Source organism: Silene latifolia, chromosome X (assembly GCF_048544455.1).
Source record: "Silene latifolia isolate original U9 population chromosome X, ASM4854445v1, whole genome shotgun sequence".
NCBI classification, from domain to species: Eukaryota; Viridiplantae; Streptophyta; class Magnoliopsida; order Caryophyllales; family Caryophyllaceae; genus Silene; species Silene latifolia.
The window spans coordinates 53,340,074-53,349,012 of NC_133537.1; the positions used below are offsets into that span (position 1 = coordinate 53,340,074).

General features: G+C 33.2%; 1 non-coding gene across 1 annotated transcript; it reads left to right on the plus strand.

Annotated features, from left to right (window-relative positions):
• The first annotated feature begins 278 nt into the window (after positions 1-278).
• On the plus strand, positions 279-385 carry LOC141625817 (small nucleolar RNA R71). Its single transcript, XR_012535569.1, has one exon. It is a non-coding gene; the product is annotated as a small nucleolar RNA R71 (small nucleolar RNA).
• Positions 386-8,939: the final 8,554 nt, after the last annotated feature.

Sequence of the window (8,939 nt, forward strand, 5' to 3'; positions counted from 1 at the left end):
GTCTAGCCATAGCTTTCTCAAACTTCAAGTTGATGGTATCAATGTGAGCACTAAGTTGAGCGCCCAATTGAGTAATAGAGTCCACTTCATGCTTTCCTCCTCTATTAGCCTTGCGAGGTCTACTATATTGTGAGTTATGGACCGCCATTTCCTCAATTTTGTTCCAAGTTTGATTATCGTCAACTTCGGTGAACATACCATTTGATCCCATGTTGAGAATGTTTCTTGAGTCTTCATAAAGACCGTTCCAAAATTGTTGTACCAAGAACCACTCGCTAAGTCCATGATGAGGACATGAGCGACAAATTCCTTTGAACCGCTCCCAAGCTTCATACAAAGATTCTTCATCCCTTTGCTTAAAACCCGTAATTTGAGCTCTTAGCATGTTAGTCTTTTCCGGAGGGTAGAATTTTTTTAGAAAGCTAGAGCCAACTTCTTCCAAGAGTCAATTCCAAGAGTAGCCTTATCAAGGCTCTTCAACCATTGTTTTGCGGTGCCGATTAGAGAAAAAGGAAATAATACCCATCGAATTTGGTCTTGAGTTACACCGGTTTGCGAAATCACATCACAATAGTCACAAATAGTCTCCATGTGAGAATGAGGGTCTTCACTAGGCATCCCCCAAATTGGCTTCTTTCGACTAATTGGATTAATGCGGATTTGGCAATGAAGTTTCCGGTTAAGTGTTGTGGCGTGGGCGTCCCATTGGGTAGGTTCTCCTCGGTCGGTACGGAATGTGATGAAAATTTAGGCATTGTGGGTTGATTTTGTGTTCGATTTTGTGTTGGGTTCTCCTCACCTTATCTTGCAAAAGGGTTGACGAACTCAATAGTGTTTGGTTGAATATCTACAACCTCACCAATACCTCTTAAAGTACCTCTAGCAAGTCTTCTATTGTTTGTCAAAGTCCTTTCAATTTCGTGATCAATGGGTAACAAGTTACCTTGTGATCTTCTAGACATGCAAAATATCAAACAACTCGAAAATAATTAGAACAAACCTTAAGGAGTTTTACTTCCCCAAGGCAAAGAAAGACACAAATAATAACATTCTAAGAAAATCTAAATCAAGTTAACACCGTCCCCGGCAACGACGCCATTTTTGGTCGGACTCACTTGGAGCTATGTTTCGGTTACTTGTCGTTAGGAGAACCTAGACCAAAACAATATTTATATCTCCACAAACAACTCTACTATTAGTAAAGAGGTAAGTAAAGGTCAGATCCCAAGGGACGGGTATTGAAGTAAGATTTTCAATTGCAAGTAGCGGTGTCTAGGGGTGTCACAATTTGGGGTTTGAAGTAGAAGATCACTAAACTAAATAGCAATAAAAGTAAACAAGCAAGATGATTAAAAAGGGATGTAAACAATTGATAAAGGGCACTAGGGTGTCATGGGTTCATAGGGGATTCATGGGAATTGATCATACAAACATATTCTCAAATCATAAGCAAGCAATTATTGTTGTGATGGATCGAGTTGGCTTATATCTTACAATCCTAGGAAGGTTTGGGTCCCGGAGCCGAATCGATTAGATTGTACAGAAGGAAAAGTAGATCTATATACTTAACATATTCATATATGTTTTAATTTAATTTGTCATAAAATTAAAGAATGATCTTATGCATGCAAACTATAAGCAATTTAAAGAAGAAATCATCATCTTACATTGGATGTTTCGGCTTTATGGGCACAAGTGAGTTCACCTACTCACTTGTTCTTGAGCTTCCAAATATTGGATGAACCTCTCCCAAAAGCATATACCCAAGGAAACTCATAATTAACCAATATTATTTAGATCTAGTATTAATATTAGTTTTACTATAAAATTGACACAAAATAAATTGTATTTTGGCTCTTGAATGATTCGGTCAAGAGGGAGTATATGAGATTTTATTTCTCTAGAAAAATCACATATTGTAGAGATTATGCATTTTCTTACACTAGAAAATTATATTGTGAAAGGAATGAATAATAATGTGTAAGAGAAAAGCTCTTCTCTCTTTTCTTGTGGAATGGCCGAAAAAAAATGGCCTTGGGTAGCATGCCCAATGCCTTTCATTTCTTCTCTTCTCAAAAGGTAGGTGTACATGGCTACTACTTATATATGATAATTGTGTTTTCCACTCAAGATAAAAACACAATACATATCTTACACTCCCTCCTCATTTTCGGTTTTAAGCATAAAATGGAGAATCCATTTTATTTTGTCATTTGTCAAATTTGTCATATGTAACATGTTACATGACATGTCACAATGTAATGTATTTTTAACATATTAAAAATCAACATACTCATAAAATATGTCATTTACAAAATGGACTAGTAATTCGTAATTACTTGTACCAAAAATGTTTCCAAATTATAAACTACAACATTCTGTATTTATAATAATTTATTCATTCCGTTTCAATTGTTTCTGTAAACAATAATTTCATCTAAGTAATAAAATAATTCGATTACTTAGATCGTGTCTTATTTAATCATATTTATAATAAGATACGTAAATTATACTCACAAAATCATCCGTCAATTTTAAGCAATTTAATTAACTCGTATCGGTATACGATCAATTAAATAATCAATTAAGAGTATTTCCCTATAGGTATGACCTAAGGGGATCAACTGATCACCACCGTCGCACGACAGTAATGTCAAACTCTAGTCAGCCAATCATTACCGATATGTGTGGACCAGTTGACTGTAAAATATTACATCCCACATGTATTCTTAAAATGAGATTTAATAATGATATTTAAATCATGTGATCGCACTATTGTTGAGGACACATTTCCCAACAATCTCCCACTTGTCCTTGACAAGTGTGCGTCACCAATTCTCTTGTCCTATTACTATCTCCCACTCAATGCAAGGTGTCTTTCAGGTCGTACTTGCAAGTGATCATATCGAGAGTGGTTTCCTCGATCTGGAGAATAACTGATTGACCGGATTTATCTATCATAGATACCTTCCGAGCGTGGCCACGCATTTCCAGTTCATTACTCCTCGAGTGGCCCTGAGATATTGTTTTAACCCTGACAAGGGGATGGACAATTCCTATCGCACTCATTCCCTTCGACTAGCCACAGCCATCATAAGCCAAAATATGCCCATTTGACCCCATTTACGAAGGTCGTAGTAACACAAATCAAAGTTAATCTGAAACTGTGCCATCTTAGGTGAATAGTCTTTAGTCAAAAGAATCGACTCATTAGAATACTATAGTAGCTCTCGCCACGACCAGGCTATATAAATTGCCAGAACTCTATAAGCGGTCATAAGGCCCGACAAAGTGTTCCTATTGATCGCCTATGTGATCGACTAGTCATCTCACATGACTCTATGGCACTTGAACTTGCCATCAATCGCATCACACTCTAGTCACTTCGAGACGTCACCTCATACAAGCGACTATGGGCTAATACTATGTTAATCCGGGTTCACTTTAATGGGGTTCAACGTTGTCTCTACAACCCGTTTGGATGTAACAAAGTATAATAAAAGAGTTTTAAAATAAAACTTGAACGACAAATGCGATTATCACACATGAATAGTCAATGCCTGATTACTATTTCATGTTCTATAATCTAATTTGATCTTGTATGTAGTTGTTCATTTCAATTCAATTGAAATGACATGACTCATCATGTTTAGCCTTTGAGAAGGCTTTGGTTAGTAGGTTTTATCAATTTCTTGTACCTTACTCAACCTTACTACATACTTGTTTTCCTTTATAATGTATACATTTGCATTACAAAACTTTCTGAGTACGTGTCGATATCCAATCAAGACATAAGCCTTCTATCCTTAGAATAGCTCCCACTGTTTTCGCAGTGTGCGGGGCTCTTCCTTCTTGCACATCTCATGATTGCAAGTGTACTCAATTTCCGTTATCAATATTTCTCATTGTTCTTTATTGCCTAGAACGATTCTAGAAAATCTACTTCTTAATTAACATTTCCACAATGGTATCTTAACCATCCTAATGTGTTTTGATTATGGTTTTGTCGGAAACCATGCGCAATCTCAATTGTCAATTGTCACTTGTGTAACACCCTTACACAAAATTGCATCATAAACACTTTGCATCATAGCCTTAATGCTTCTACAAGCACTTAAGGGTAATCTTTATGGCTTACTTGGTAAAGATTACTTAAATTTGATTTTGAAAACAATTCATCATACTCCAAGTATATGAAGTGTTATACATCATTTTCTATTTAATTGATTTGGCAGCGGAAGCAAATGGAATCAATCAAATATGTTCAATTTTAATTGAATTAGTCATGAATCTTATCTACATAAGACTTCTTATTGACACTAATATCATGTGGATTTATCTTCATAAATCCGGATATTTAAGATGTATTATAATACTCCAAAAGTCTTAAATCATTCTCGATGATCAATATGTCATTCACATATAAGACTAATTAAAATTTCCGTAACTCCCACTAAACTTCATGTATAAACACAACTTCTCGACTTATCGAGAAACGTTTTATAACATGATCAAATCATTGATTCCAACTCATCGATGTCCTACTTAAGATTCTCTCTTAAGTTTCACATTATCTTAGGATTGCAAGAATCTACTAAACTCGAGACATGTATTGAATACATTCCTTCTAATTGAAGAAGTGGGTTTTAGATTCACTCGCTATGTATTTCATAATAATGAAACACAATCCCTAAGAATATCCAAATAGACTTAAGCATCTCAACGGGTGCAAAATCCTTTGCAACCGATGCAAAATCCTTTGCAACCGATCAAACCTTGAAATCTGTCTTTATTAGTGCAAAACCCTTTGTCACTAATCAAGCCTTTTATTTCGGATTCTCATGGCTCTAAGCCTTGTATTGAGTTGTGACTTAAACACTCTTATGTAAGTCATATGTTCATTACTTTCTAGAAGTAATCAACTTTGAATCAAACGATTTCTTTTGTAAGTTATAAGCTCTTTACTTTCTTAAAAGTAGCATGAATTCATCATTTTCAACAAGTGATGAATTTTAACCTCCTAGGTTTTGAAGAAACAATGTTTTACATGAAACGTCTCATGTAGCCAAGAAAGACCAGTTTCTTGCGACATAACATTCTCTGTGGCATTCTTTGTGGCCCTTGAATAATTTCTCCCACTCTGTCTTCTAGAAATAAACTTTTATTTTAGAAAGACAGTTTCACGAGCCGCAAACCCGTCGTACTCGTGATGATTGAAAAGGGAAAAATGAGCATTTGTTTCTTGTGAAAACTTACAAGCATGGTACCCTTACCATTTCATTTCTCATATGATTAGATTTAGTGGAAAAATAATCTAGACAAAATGATAAAATCCCCAAAAGGATCAAGTAACTCAAAGTAACTTGATTGAAGTCCAAACCATATCGAATAGCGTTTGATTTCTTATCCAACCACACATTATTTCATAATGCGTGCTAAGAGAGATTAACTTGTGATACTATATCACATTTCCTTTGGCTTATATCAAAGTCTTCACTTTGATAATCCCATTACGACTAAATCATTATTCCTTGAACTCTTTAAACTACTTCAAAGATTTTTCTATTTACCTTATTAAGTGAACACATTAGCGTCAACTTAAATCGTTGGTAAAAGAAAATGATCAACCTATTTTGGATCAATGATTTACAATCTCGATCTCCTTTTTCAACCAAAAGGCACGAGATATCTTGCTTTGAATACAAGATACGCATATACCATTAATAGTCTAATGGTTTCAAGAGTACTTGATAACTCTTTGCGTTCATCATTCCAAAAATTAAGGTTTAATCTTGGGTTACCAATTTGAATCTTACATCATCTACATGATATATCATTCTAGTTTGGTTTAGAATATAATCACCTTGATAATGGGCTAGCCATTCATCAAATCGTGGTGTATAGGGTCACAAAAGTGAAAACCTCTTTTGTCTCTTAACAAGTTTATATTCTTATTTAGAGTTTATGCACTTAATAGTCACAATTAAGTACCACTTTAAATCCAAAAACTAGATTGAGTACACAATTACTCTATCTCTCGACTTCATTGTTGCTAGTCGTCATATTCTAATCATCCTATGTATCAAACATAATGATGAAAACCACCACCGGTTTCTAATATTGACGAAGTAATACTAGCAAAATTTATGTTTAATCAAATAAACATTTAACGAAGAAGATCCCATTAGATGTCCCACAACTAATTTGTTGATTCTTCAATAATTTGGGATAGTTTCCTTCCTCGTGTCCAACATTTAAGACAATGGAAACTTTATCGGTCGGGATTGAAAGGTTTAGTATCGTCATTCTCAACAACTTTACCTTTAACATTACCTTTTATCAATTCCATTATAATCTTTACTTCTTGAACCTCGTCCTCATCTTAACGGTTTAAGAGAATGCTCCCACTTATTTCAATGAGTCTTTGCTTTGAGAAGTAAAATTGAATTCACGAAGATCACTCTTCATTTGTTCGTTTTAGTCTTAAAACTTTCATTGAAGTGGTTGCATTATTTTGGTCAATTACGAATTCTGGACAAAACTAATTTCCAAAACAATTTATCGCTTCAAGGTACTTAATTCATTTAAGTACATGGAAAAACAATCCATTGTAAGTAGATGTGTTAGTCTAGAATCAAAAACCTGTTTGATAATGAATAACTTTAATCTATACTCTTTACAAGAGATCCTTAGCAATGGTTCATATGAGGTTTTAGAAGCAAATTCATATTTGTCTTTAGTTACGATGTTTTAATGGAGATTTGAAAAATCGAAATGATATCGTATATGAATTGTGGTAAAGAAATAGAACAATATGATAACGGAATAGTGGAAAACTTAACATTTATCGTTTTAATAATACTTGTAAAAAAAAATTATAGTTTAAACAAGTTTTATGCATTTTTCTAGTGACCTCTACCCAACTAGATAAATGATTCCAAGACCCAAATTCATATTAACTTGGGAACGGTGTGGCCGATGAAACCCTTATCAATATAACTCGGTGGATTAACGTTTAATCGATTCTACTTTTAGAACTCTTGGTCGATAATATTACATTAACATATATCTTTAGCCCAAAACACATTCAACAAGGGGACGGTGTGGCTGATAAAACCCTCATCGAAAAACTTTTGTTGAGTTCAATCCAAATTTCGAATAAATGTGTCCATGATCCAAACCCATATTTAACTTGGGCACGGTGTGGCCGATGAAACCCTTATCAACACGAATTCGGTGGATAGACATTTATCACCCACTTCCCCTACGTAACAAGGTTTGTACCCCGGTGTGGCCGAGTGCACTCCCTCATGAAATAGGTTTTCATGGTTTCTACTCTTTGGTAAGGCTATGTCTCAATTGATTGTTTTAGCGAGAGGTCATGTCAATTTATTATCTATCACATTTTAAGTGAACTAAAGCGGTGAACTACGATAATTTTAATTGACACGGTCGATAAACTCGATAAAGATGACAATGCATGTTTTAGTTATGGCGATTTAGCGATGCATGCGACATATAAATAAAATGCAAACATAAAATAAATGAATCCTAGTATGGCCTTCCTAAAATAGAAAAACTATTTAACTATTACATATTCGGAAACCAACTCCATTGGTCCCTTGAACTTCGGTTGTGGCACGCATCTCGAGGTAACACCGTCTTTATGTATCGCCATCTTGAAGAAATCCGTCTTTGGGAACTCCGAGATAAATTAAATTACATAGCAAATTACATAATTTCCTATTATACATTTGTAACTAAAATAAAATAAATTTATTAAATTACAAAACGGTGATATGAGATAACAATAAAATTACAACCGAATCGATATTCCCATACATTTCGGGAAATACCAATTAAAATCTAAGGCCATACTAAGTAAAATTACATAATTCAAAAAATTACATAAATTAAACTATGACAATCATAAAGAAAATGCAGCATTATAATATGTATGAACAAGCCCAATTTTATGCTAAATCGCCTTTAATTAGCCAATATCGTATATTACTCGGTTTTTACGGATTTGCGTGATTTCAACATTTTATAATCACCAAAAATTACATAAATTCATATTTATGCATAAGTTAATTACCCTAACCTCTTAGGACTCAAAATTTAGTCTTCACTAATAATTTGACCATAATTAACTCATATTTATAAAATTGTTCATTAATGGACTAAAAAATTACAAAAATAAGCTATAAACTTCAAATAAATCACAAAATTTCAAATAAATTTGAAATTTGAAATTTAAACTCATGAAAATTCTGGAAAATACCGTGACACTCATAATGTTCAAAAACTTAGGTTAAAAATTTCGAAATTTTTCCGGAAAAAACAATGTTCCGGTTTATCGGTTTTAACTAAAATAATCATAAAAACATGGGAAAAATTATATTCATTAACTTTTCAATTTTAGATCTGATAAAGATAATAAAATGCAACATGTGACGTTTTTCCTTAGTCATAGATTATGTTTTATTAATTTTTCACTAATAATGTCACTATTTATGCTATTTTTCTTTAAAAATCCATAAATCATGCACAAAGACTTTAATATAGCCTATTATTTTATACACATCTTGTAAAATTGCATGTGACAACATACTAAATTTATATGACCAGATTCGAAATTTATCTCATATTAACCTATTTTTCACTTAAATCCGATTTTTATCATGAAAAATCCATTTTTCGAGCATAAGAACTCATAAAATTATGAAAAATTCCAGATCATCTAAAAATAATATATGTGAAAACATATATAAAAACCATTGGAAAATTCGAAGTTTAGCTAATTTTCGTCCAAAAATGACATTTTTATCATAAAAATCACATTTTAATGCCAATATTTTATAAAATGAACAATAAAATCCATAAATTAACCAAAATATCCTAAATACATTTTAGGATCAGAAACTTTAACATGCAAA